Below are 7,889 nucleotides of genomic sequence, written 5' to 3'. Positions count from 1 at the left end.
TCTGTAGACCAGGCTGGTCTCGAACTCACAGAGATCCGCCTGTCTCTGCCTCCCGAGTGCTGGGATTAAAGGCGTGCGCCACCATCGCCCGGCCAAATAATCTTTTTTAAAAGAAAAAGAAAATGGTCTATTCCCTAGGCATGTAAGGCTTGGAGTGAAGACTCATTTTTAAGGTCAAGCCAGACTCTAAAAATGAGTGTTTTTTAACTGTTGCCCCTCGGCTCATCTCGTTTCTCTCCGCTAGCAGCTGCAGCAAGTTGCACTGACCACAGAGCAGATCAGGGGCCTCTAGGCTAAGGGGTGCAGGCTAGTGAGTTACGATAGGTGGGCTATGATGAGCCTTGAAGGTCGTTACAGATTTTAGGTACAGACAGAGACGTGGCTGTTTTGTTTTTTGGGGAAGAAGGGTCCTGACTGGCCTTGAACTTGTATGTAGACCAGGCTAGCCTTAAACTCAGAGAGATCTATCAGTCTCCGCGATTAAAGGCGTACGTCACCACACCTTGCTGCTAAGAGTCCTGTTTTATAAGAACCTTGCTCCTTGAAGCTCTGAGTTTGACCCAACCTTACCTCTGCCCCCAGGACCTTAAATCATGCTCATCCCAAATGCCTTCTCTTCTATGTTGTCCAGTCTCTAAGGTCCTTTTCTTTGTTTGTTTTGGTTTGTTTTTTTGAGACAGGGTTTCTCTGTGTAGTCCTGGCTGTCCTGGAACTCTCTTTGTAGACACCACCGCCCAGCTTCTAGGGTCCTTTTTAATAATAGTGCATATGAGCATCTGAGCCTGTACAGATGTCTGCTACAACCTAGGTGATGCCTGCCCCCTGAGTGTGTGTCTTGGAGGGCTTGGTGCCGGCCTCTCAGACCTTTCACCAGCTAGAGGGGATGCCCAGGCCTAAATTCTTGAGCTAGCGAAAGACAAAATGAAAGCATATATAAAAGGGTTTTGTAATCTGCAGCTGGCAAACGGGTTGTTTCTATGATATTTGGAAGGACTGTAATTTCCCAGATTTCTCCTACGGAATCTGTGAGCACAGGCTGCCAAGTCTTGGGGCCAAAGCTCAAAACAGTAGAGTACAACTCTGCATCGGCCTTAGTAGGAAGTGTGGGAAGCGAGCAAGACTCCTCAGGTATCGCCTGACTGCGGTAACGCTGTCCAGGCCCAGGCGCTATAGGGAAAGGGCTCTTTGGCTGTCTCTCTTTGCATGCGCCACCACTGCCAGACTCCCCTCCAGATTTTTACGTTGTATGTAAAGGCTGAGGCTGGGATCTCTCCTAAGCACACTTCCTGTGGTAGAAATGCTACTCCCTCTATTCTGGATGTCTCGAGCTTCTGGGATCACTGTCAGTCTTTCTTCAATGTCCAGGAGAGAAAGGAAGTGTGATGGAGACGAGGTTGGGGAATACAGAGGAGAGGGAACCGTATGACTCCAGATCCATCGTCTAGTTGTCCACAGTTGAGGTCCCTAGGAGAGCGCCCTGGCTCTCTATGCAGTCCTATCAGACCCATCTTCGATGCCACCTACTCCTCCACATGAGGCTGAAACGCAGTGAAAAACCTTGTAGAAGAGCGAGATATCAAGGAAGGATTTTATAGCTCTGGCACCTAACAGGCACCTCCCTAGCGGCAACTCCGGAGACGCTCGCGGTGTTGCGGGCCAGCAACAGGTACCGCCAGGGGGCGCTGCAGGTCACCTTTGGAACTGGTGTAGCCCTGCTCACACCCCACTCTATCCAGCAGGTTAAATTGGCAGCATAGAACAATGCTAGACCAGGAGCTATCTCGTGAGGCGATGAAAAGAGTGTCTCCTGGGGAAAAGCAGGACACGCGCCAGCCTAGGGCTCCAAATGCTGAAAGCTGACCAAGGCCAGTTCTTCGTGCCTCTTAGCTACGAGCTCAAGCACAGCTCCAGGATAGCGGCGGTCCATCTGGAAGCTGGCCTATATTAACCTACTGAAAATTTAGCTGTACTTCAGGAACGTTGGAGTTATTAACTAGAGCAGTGTTTCTCAACATGTGGATCACGACCCGTTTGGGGGCGGGGTCAAACAGCCTTTTCACAGGGGTCACGTAAGACTATCAGAAAACTTATTTGCATTATAATTCATAACAGTTGCAAATTACTATTAAAGGGTCACAGCATTGGGAAGGTTGAGAACCACTCACTGATCTAGAGCATGATACATTACCGTGTGCATTTCCTGGTCTTCCTGGGGACTGGGGATATAGTTTCATTGGCTAAGCATGCAGGAGGTCCTGGGTTCAAGTCTCGACAATGCACAAATCTAATGTAGCAGCCGGGCGGTGGTGGCGCACGCCTTTAATCCCAGCACTTGGGAGGCAGAGGCAGGCAGATCTTTGTGAGTTCGAGACCAGCCTGGTCTACAAGAGCTAGTTCCAGGACAGGCTCCAAAACCACAGAGAAACCCTGTCTCGAAAAACCAAAAAAAAACAAAACAAAACAAAACAAAACAAATCTAACGTAGCGATGCATGCCTATAATCCCAGAATTGGAGGTGGAGGCAGAAAGATCTGGAATTCGAGGCCTCTGGAAAGTTTGGGATTCTGAGACTCTGTCTCGGTAGATAGTCTCCTCACACACCACGTCTGCTCTTGCCAGAGGCCGGGGATTAACCAAGTTGTGCTTTGCTACATTCCAGCTCCTCTCAGCAACTCGGGTGTATCCATTCCACCTCAGCACTGAGAAGCAGCCACCGTCGGTTCTCGGGAGTCCATTTTCACATTCCGCCTGCTTGCATCCATTTCCATCCTGGGACACAAGAGAGGGCAGGGCCCACAAAACAGCTCAGCGGGTATAGGTGCCAAGCCTGAAGACCTGAGCTCCGTCTTCAGGGTCCTGACCTGGTAGGAGAGAACCGATTCTGGCCAGTTATCCTCTGGCTGCACATACGGGCCTCCCCTCCACACGCAAATGTTCTCAGGTTAGGATGAGGGAGAATGTTCCCTCAAAGCGGGGACATTTGTTTGCTTGTTTAATTAAAAACGGGTCTCAGAGAGTCCAAGATGGCTTCAAATCCACTACGTAGCCGAGGACGACCTTGAACTTCTGATCCTCCTGTCTTGTAGCACTAACTCTAATTGGTATCAATAATAAAAACCCAGAGTCGGATAGAGGGGTTAATGCTAAAGATCAGAGAAGCAGAGCAGCCAGACACTAGAGAGTTCTGTTACCTCTACCAATGCTCAGACCAAAGGGCGACCCTGTGCTCACACTGTCTCCATCCTCAGACTGCACCTGTCTCCACCAAAACTCTCACACCGCACTGAGCCCTGTCTCCTTCCACTTTATATTTCTCTCTCTACTCATTCCCAGTGCTGGGAGCACCTTCCTGTGAGCTCTGTTTCTCTTTTAAACAGACTCAATTTTGTGCAGCCCAGGGGGGCCTTGAACTAACAAAGATCTGACTACCTCTCTCTCCCAGGTTCAGGGATTAAAGGTGTGTGCCACCCCCTGGCCTCTAGTGGCTCTGATCTTCAGGCAAGCTTTACTTGTTAAAAACGTAGACGTGGGAAGCACAAGGGAGCCCAGGGCCTCTGCTCAGCAAGGTTTCGCAGAGCCTTGTTCACTGGCCCATCCACAGGGCTGGAGACTGACACGTGCGTGTGTGAGTCAGAAGGAACCTTGTAAAATCCAGACGCCAATCCCAAGGACGAGTGGAAACACACAGTGTTCACATCTAATCATCAAACAGCTGTCATTTCCTTTTCCTTTCCTTTCCCCGAAAAGTAGTTAAATACAGTCTAGATTTCTCCACATCAGTCTCTGGGTGTATTTAATTTGTTGTGCCAAGTATGACTCTCTCTCTCTTTTTCTTGCAGTTCTCAGAACCAAGCTCCAGCTGTGTTAGCGCTTGGCCAATAAGCTAAGCCCTCGGCCTGTGAGAGCTACCAAACCTGCTACCCAGTCAAGCTGTCCTCATCCTGAGCACCCAGCTTTCCAGGCAAGCCACCCTGTTCATGCCAGGATTTCATTTCTTACTCCCCTGCCCTCGCCAATCTTCCTGGAATTCTTTATCTCCTCGTTAGGCCAACACATTTCTGCCGCTCCTTTCACTCTCAGTAAATATTTCTTTGGAAAAACGTTTCCTGTCAGGCAAAAAGCACCCATGTTCTCTATGCCAAAGACGTGCTGATCCACACCTCTCTGAATTTTTTGGTAATTTATATCTGCCCCCCCCCAACTAGTTCATCCCCTTATACTTTGTCCCTGGTATTCATCTCACTGAGATCTCTAAGTAGGGATTTTGATAAGCTTTTTTTTTTTAGGGGAGACAACTTTTTTGATTTTTGTTTTGTTTCTATACTGTCTTGCTATGTGGTCTTGCCTCTGTCTCCAAGTACTGAGATTACAAGTATGTACCACTGCATCCAGATTTGAAATGGATGATCATTCTGCTTAACCTATTTATCGTCTGTTTGATAACAGTGCTATTTTGCACGTTCTCAAGGGGCTGAGGTGGTTTATAAAAATGAGTGTGATTTCCATGGAAATGAGACAGCTTATGAAAACAGGCATGAGGTCATGGGAACAGGGACAGCTTTACCCCGGATCCTGGTAGTGATTGCTCATAGAAAAAGTGGACGTCAAGCTGTAGAAAGTGCAGAGGCTTAAAAGTGTAGTGAGTGGGGATGGAGACATGGCCCAGGAGTTAAGAGTACTCGCTGCTCTTGCAAAGCTGCCCAGGTTTAGATCTCAGCACCCACACCACAGCTCCCAATCATCTGTAACTCCAGTTCCAAAAGATCTGATGTACTATTCTGACCTCCCTGAACACCAGGCATGTACATGCTACACATACATACACGTAACACGCATGGAAGCAAAACACTCATACACATAAGAAATTAAATAAATAAGTCCTTTTTAAGTAAAAATATACGGTGAGGAGTAACCCTGTCTCAGAGTTCCTCCCACTCTGTCTCAGGAGGCTTCCTCACTTCCCCTACATTCTTGCCAGGTGTGGTGTCTCACACCTTATTTCCAGCACTCAGGAGGCAGAGGCAGGCAGATTTCTGCGAGTTCGAGGCCAGCGTGGTCTACAAAGTGAATCCAGCCCAGTCAGAGGCACACAGAGAGAGCCTGTCTCAAACAGAACACAAAACACCACTATGTTCACTCAACTTAAGAGAAAATATTATTAAAATATTGAGAGGGCTTTAGCAGCTTTGTAATTAAACAACTCTGTATAAATAATGCTGTTTCTTCATTATCATCAGCTCAGCCTGAGGCAGAGTCACTGACCCGGCCACTAAACCCCAGGGACCTTCCTGTCCCCACTGCCAGCATTTGGACCATAGGCACAAGCCACCATGCCTAGATTTTTTTGTTTATGTTTTTGTTTGTTTTCCTAAACAGACTTATTAATGACAATGAAGTTCTATATAAAGTGACCTGGACCTTGGTGACAAAAGCCTGTAATTCCAGTACTCAGGAGTTCAAGGCAAGAAGAACAAGAATTTGAGGTCATCCCTAGTGGACATGAGAAGCCAAAAGGCCTTCTTATTCGGGGTGGTGGTAGCACACACCTTTAATCCCAGCACTTAGAGGCAGAGGCAGGCAGATCTCTGTGAGTTCAAGGCCAGACTGGTCTACAAATGAGTTCCAGGACAGTCAAGGTTATTACACAGAGAAACCCTGTCTCAACCCACTACCACCTCTCTCCCCCGCAAAAGAGACGCCTACAAGTACTGAAAAGTTTATGGTTTGAAGTGCACTACTAGGGGACTAGTGCCCAGCAAAACTCAGATTAGGTCAGCAAGCCTTGCAGGAACTGTCCTCCTTTGGTCCTTGGATTGTTAGAAATCCCTGAGCTGCCCAGAACCCGCCCCACTTTTATTGCCTATTTCCTTTCTCCAGGCACCCAGCGAGTTCAAAGAAAGGTTTAAGGAAGCACTTCGAGAGGCAGGTTTGTTTGCACGGTGCAAACAAGCTGAGACGGGGAGTTTGGACCTTCATCCTTGTCTGCAAAGATAGTGTTTCAAACTCCAGTGGTAAATTCCTTCCAGAAAGAAAACAAGACTTATCTGCTGCTAATGGTTTTAATTTTTTTTTTTTTTTTATTTTCGAGACAGGGTTTCTCCGTAGCTTTTGGTTCCTGTCCTGGAACTAGGTCTTGTAGACCAGGCTGGACTCACAGAGATCCGCCTGCCTCTGCCTCCCGAGTGCTGGGATTAAAGGTGTGTGCCACCACCGCCCAGCGGTTTTAAATGTTTTGTTTTTAGATATCATTAAGAAAGACATCAAGGGGGGCTGGAGAGATGGCTCAGTGCTTAAGAACATTTGTTCTTGTAGAGGACCTGGGTTCAGTTCCTAGCACCTACATGGTAGCTCACAACCATCTGTGACCCCAGCGGTTCTAGGGGATCAAACCCCTAGACCTCCAACAACACCAGATACCCAGGTTGTGCACATATATATTCATGCAGGCAAAATACTCATACACAGAACAATAAGTAAACTATATTTTTAAAAGATTTATTTATTATGTATACCGTATTCTCAGTATTCTGTCTGCATGTACACCTACAGGCCAGAAGAGGGCACCAGATCTCATTACAGATGGTTGTGAGCTACCATGTCGTTGCTGGGAATTGAACTCAGGACCTTTGGAAGGGCAGGCAGTGCTCTTCAGTCCAAATAAACTATATTTTAAAAGGAAAAAGAGGAAGACATTAAGCTAGGCATGATGGTGCACACTTGTAGTCTCAGCACAAGGAGGTTGAGGCAGGAGAATCACCAGTTAGAGGTAAGACCGTGTCCTGAAAAGAGGGGGAGATGCAAAATGTCTCAGCAGGTGAAGGCACTTGCCACCAAGCCTGATGACATGAGTTCAGTCCCTGAAACCTATATGATAGAACAAGAGAACTGAATTCCAGAAAATTGTACTTTTACATGTGGGTCACGAGAAGTACACACACACACACACACACACATGCACACATTATCATTTTGGTTTCAGAAACATTTGTGAATGAGTTGCATGGCTCTTGCCCACAATGGACTCTGAGAGGTTATAACAGGCCCTGACACAAAGATCTTAGTTTGAGGTTGGAAGCCAGAGGTCTATTAAAGTATACAGCACAAAGGTCCCATGTGATAGTCCCAAAGGTATCAGGTCAGACATGGAACTGGGTGGCTGGTTGACAGAAGTTTCTGTCCCACTTGGTCCTGCATCCCTTCAGTCCCAAAGAAACACACAGAGGCTTACATTAATCATAAACTGGTTGGCCTATTAGCTCAGGCTTCTTATTAACTCTTATAACTTACATTAGCCCATTATTCTTGTCTATGTTAGCCGTGTGGTTTGGTACCTTTTATCAGCGAGGCATTCTCATCTTGCTTCCTCTGTGTCTGGGTGACAACTGCAGACTGAGCCTTTCCTCTTTCCAGAATTCTCCTGTTCTGGTGGCTCTGCTGGTACTTCCTGCCTGGCTACTGGCCAATTAGCATTTTATTAAACCAATACAAGTGATAAATTTTTACAGGATATAAGACCATTGTCCCACAGCAATTCCCACTCCCTTTTTTTCCTTTTCAAAACAAGAACTCTAGATCTAATCTCCTTTTTTTAGCTTTTTTCCTGACCATTATCCATAACAACTTATAACCAGCCGGGCGGTGGTGGCGCACGCCTTTAATCCCAGCACTCGGGAGGCAGAGGCAGGCGGATCTCTGTGAGTTCGAGACCAAGCCTGGTCTACAAGAGCTTCCTTCTAGGCGGGCGGTGGTGGTGCACGCCTTTAATCCCAGCACTCAGGAGGCAGAGGCAGGCGGATCTCTGTGAGTTCGAGACCAAGCCTGGTCAACAAGAGCTAGTTCCAGGACAGGCTCCAAAACCACAGAGAAACCCTGTCTCGAAAAACCAAAAA

Source organism: Microtus ochrogaster, chromosome 7 (genome assembly GCF_000317375.1).
Source record: "Microtus ochrogaster isolate Prairie Vole_2 chromosome 7, MicOch1.0, whole genome shotgun sequence".
Classification (NCBI taxonomy): domain Eukaryota; kingdom Metazoa; phylum Chordata; class Mammalia; order Rodentia; family Cricetidae; genus Microtus; species Microtus ochrogaster.
This window is presented reverse-complemented; position numbering follows the sequence as displayed.